Genomic DNA, 4,603 nt, shown 5'->3' with positions numbered 1-4,603 from the left:
ACAGTCATTTTCCAGTCCTTATAGGTCTTAGCCTTAGGACAAAGAAGACAGCTACGTGCAGTTACCCATCGCCTTTTTGCTGGGACAGAGATCAACATATTCTTAGAACATCCCATGGCCTTGACTCGCTGGGTACAATCACACTTTGTTTTAAGAATCCAGCTGCTTTTACAACACAGCTCTGCCCGTAAACTGACATATTTAGGATAAAACACTTTTTTTCAGTAACTTTCCATTACATCCCATAGAGAAAATCCGCATGGAAGACATGCAAGCTCCACACAGCAGGAAATTCGGTTGGACATCAACCCAGGAATTGTGAGGCTGCAGTCCTTAATCCACACCACTGTGCTGTTCAAATGGTCACTCGTGAATTAAGTGCTTTAAGAGCTACACTATCATTAATTCCCCATTCTGAATGCAGGAACTTGTGCTTTCATAGATTTGAATTATCACTAATCCTCTCCCACATGACATTAACTGAGAAAACAAGACTGGACTTGGAATATTTCAGTCTAGGGCCCAGATATTTTCCTCTAATTGCTCAGAAAAATGTAATCTTTAATCTGGGAGATCAAATCTGAAATGAAAAAAAATATCTCATGACAAAGAGCAAGAGTAACCAAACATTCAGCTTTGCAATGAAACTATTTGTCTCGTTATCTAATTTAGACCATCCCTGACCTGCACTACTGGAGGATGTCACTGCTGGTATTAGTACTAATCCAGCTCATGACTATCTGAAGCACTGGGCTTCAATTTCAGTTCTTGTCGCCATGATTCCTAAACCCTGAGGATAAGGTCTATGGAAAGAAAATAATGAATGATGTCTTCTGTAATTGATACTTGAGTGATTCAATCAGCAGCTCATTATGGTTCACAATTTAACACCTGGTTAGACAGGTGTGTGTAGGAGCTGAAGCCCAGCAGTCTTGAGTATATAAAGGCCACTGTGGGGGTTTATACCATTCATGAGGTTTGTGTGATCACTCATCAACATGGAAGGGAGAGGCTGTGTGTTGTGTTTGCTTGTAGGATTCTTTCTAGGTAAGGTTTGGGTTTCTTACTTTGACTAAAATGAGCATCCTAAAGGCAGATGGGAGGATGAACTGCATGCTGCTAGTATTTAAGGATGTCAGTATAGGTATTTGATCTTGAGTATAGATGCTGCCTGAGTGTTAAATTCATGACATGGATGTTTGTGTGCTCTTGAAGTTCTGCAAACCTTTGGTTCTGTGTATGGAGCTCTGTTCACTTGACGTTGTTGCTGATTCATTAATGCCCTATTGGCTTGTTTCTTCTGTCCTCGTATATTGACTTAGGATCATGAGCATCCGACACGGAGGGACTATGTTGCCCTCAGCTCAGGCTGCTTTTAAGTGATCATTGACCCAGTGGTGTCCTCTCCTTCCCAGTATCTGTGGCTGAAGCCCTGCAGTGTCGGGCTGTGCCTGGCAGTCTGAAGCAGGTAGATGCTGGTGCTGGAAGGGTGTGTGGAGTCGACAATGCAGACAACCTGGTCAGCTACCAGGGCAACAGCTGGGTCTCTCTGGCCATGAAGGGGAAACATGTGAGTGTGGGGCCAGCAGGGCTCTGGAGTGTGAGTCTCGCCAGCCTTGTGTTCAAGTGGCTTCGGGGGAGGTGGATCCAAGTACAGCCAGGTGAGGCTGCAGCTGATCTATATGGGTTAGAAATGATGGCTTTCAAGTTTATCCATGGTTAGTGGCTGCTTTCAGCCAGAACATCTTTAATTCCTAAAGTGTTCATGACTTCATACTGAGGAATGAGCACTGCACTGCCCCCTGCTGAGAACAGCTGTTTCTTGCTCTCCTCTGCAGGCTCCCTCATCCAGATTGATGCTGGTGGAGACAAGTTTGTGGTTGGTGTCAATGCTGCCAATTCCATCTTCTGCCTGTGCTGCAGTATGCTGGCCAGGGCAACATCCCCTGGATTCCTGTCGTGGGCTCCCTCAAGTACTATTCCTGTGGGCCTTTTGGCTGCTGGGGAGTGAACAGGTTGGACCAGATCTTTGTCAAGCTGGATGTGAGTGGGGATTCCTGCAGAGGCTCCGACAGGTGGTACCCCATTCAGGGCTCCCTGTCCCTGGTGGAGGTGGGCTCAGATGGCAGTGTGTATGGGGTGAACAGGAATGGAGTGGTCTTCAAGAGGTGAGCTGGGGGAGGGTTTAATGCACATGGTTGCATGAATGACTGTCCTAATTCTAGGCTGCTCTAACCCTGTGCCTCTTCCTGCAGGCTTGGTGTTGATGCCTGTAACCCCTTTGGCAGGAGCTGGTGGGCTCTAAGGGCAGCTGGTGTGGCCAGGCATGTGTCCTATGACCGAGGAATCCTCTGGGTTGTGTGCAAAGATGGCCGAGTCCAGAGGTGCCAGGTCTGAGCAGCCTGTGTGGTCTGGTCCTGAGTGGAAAGTGACAGGCATGACTGGGCTGCATGAAGGATTCAGAGTGGAATGAGGCATTAATGCCCGTCTTGGGTTTTCTCTGTGCTGCAATAAAAATGCCTGAAAAACCCTGTTCTTCTGTGGTGTCTAATTCTGTAGCTTCAAATTGGTTAATGATCTTAAAACCAGTCCTCCTGATTTAATGAGGAAGACTACCTGGCATGTCCCATTAGGCATTAATATCCAGACCTGAAAGCCCTCTACTCACATGGCCCTTTGCCTGAAATAAGATAATGAAACACCTAGTCTGATTCAACAGTGGCTTAGTCCCAGTTTTGTGCATGACTGGATTGGCTAAAGTGCCCCCATGTTTCTTGTGGAGCATCACTGATCGGTCTTTTCCAGTGCCCCTAAACAGGGATGTAAGTTGAGGCTGTGACTGGGGTCCTCAAGGCCTTCCACTCTCTTAACCCTAAACCACTCCAGTGTAATATTTGTTCCCATAATGTGTCAGTTCAAAGCACTTGGTCTTAACTTTCTATTACATCCCTGACCATGGTTACTGGGTGCCTTTTTTTTTTTTTTTACAAGAGAGTTAACCTTCATGGTTGAATACTCACCCGAGGTTTAACTCAGGTTTAGGTGTGATACTTCATTGCTGTAACTAGTTCAGTGGGATGTGGCTTGGTGAACTTGTATAATTGAAGATGCAGTTGCCATATGAATACCTACAACACATTACAAAAATAACCCCTATTAGTACTTTACCAAGTTGTGTGTGCATGTGTAATCAAGTGAAGCAGTATTGTGTACAGTCCACTCAACTGACTTTTTTTCAGGTGATTGTTTACATTTTTATTTCCTTACTTGTAATCAGTTTTTCCATTTATCTTTAATGTAGAATTAAACTTTTAAAGTAGGCTGAGTACGTGACAATTGCTGATACAATGTCATTGAGATATCTTTTTGTAAAAGATCATTACCAACTGCAACAATATGGATCCACACAGTACTTCTGACCACACTTTGTGCACAGAAGTGACTCCTGTTTCCAGACAGGAAGGTGAAGGTCATACAGTAGATTTGTTGTTGCCCTTCAGGATTTTCAATACATAAATTGGGCCCCTGAACAGTGCAGGACAATCACGTGAACCTGAGAATGTATCTGGTCACTCTTCACAGTTTGGGCTGATTCCAGAGCAAAAACTTTGTTGCAACAGACGGCGAACTTGAAATGAAGCATTACTAGTGGTACAGTTTTTGTATAGCATCTCCTTATTTAAATGTTACACTTAACTATGTATCCTAACAATATTTGCTTTATAATTTTTCCCACATTATCCCTCATGTCGTTATAATCCTACCCGTCTGTGCTCAGCTTTCTGACCACTAGGTGGCACTGCTGCTTGGCTGACTGGCCTCTGGATAGACTTCTCTGGGATCTTCAAAAAAGCTTTGATATTTTTAATGAGAAACATGAAAAACAGACAATAGATTAAAAATCCTCAAATTTGCTTCTGCCTTTTTACCAGTTTTCTTGTTAAGTCAAAATTTGCAACAGCCATAATCACACAACAACAACAACAAAGCTCTATGTTTTTAAATATATTGAGGAAAAGGGCCCCAGATCTCATGACATGGCTCCAGATTGCTTGTGCCATAGAAGCAATTTTGTTCAGCCACAATTATTCCAAACACCAGTGCTGATGGTTAATGTGAACATTGTCGCTGAACAACCAGAGAGTGCTAATTCAGGGTCTGGGGTATATTCTTCCCAAACACCTTTGAGTACCACTGAAATATTTCTACCCAAAGTTTATATAACTTGGGGCACAGCCTTCAGAAGATCTGCACCTGTCACATAAAGGAGAAACGGATATATCTTCAATTTAATTTGAGATTTTAGTCAAATTAGTTTTAAAATAATGCAGTCGACCTACGATCTTCTATTGCAATATCTGGTGTCTAACATTATTAGAGCACCAGTGGATATTGTTCTAATCCTCGTTAGTTCCTGACATCAGGTGTCCTTCATGTGATTAACAGACAGCTCTGTGTGCCTAGAAAAGCAGGAAACAAACTCTGATATTAGTTGTCTAGAGATGTGAGGTCATTGCACCAGATTGTAGAACAGATCAGCTCTTGTAAATTGAACATAGAACAGCTCAAATTTTCAAATTGAGAACATCTTGCTTAACAATGT

General features: G+C 43.3%; 1 long non-coding RNA gene across 1 annotated transcript; it reads left to right on the top strand.

The window, feature by feature from the left end:
* The first annotated feature begins 948 nt into the window (after nt 1-948).
* On the top strand, nt 949-2,533 carry LOC138225286 (uncharacterized). Its single transcript, XR_011183828.1, has 4 exons — nt 949-1,047; nt 1,416-1,661; nt 1,839-2,168; nt 2,256-2,533. It is a non-coding gene; the product is annotated as an uncharacterized lncRNA (long non-coding RNA).
* Nucleotides 2,534-4,603: the final 2,070 nt, after the last annotated feature.

Source organism: Lepisosteus oculatus, chromosome 27 (genome assembly GCF_040954835.1).
Source record: "Lepisosteus oculatus isolate fLepOcu1 chromosome 27, fLepOcu1.hap2, whole genome shotgun sequence".
Taxonomy (NCBI): Eukaryota; Metazoa; Chordata; class Actinopteri; order Semionotiformes; family Lepisosteidae; genus Lepisosteus; species Lepisosteus oculatus.
The sequence above is the reverse complement of the archived record's forward strand: the minus strand, read 5'-3'. Positions and strand labels throughout refer to the sequence as shown.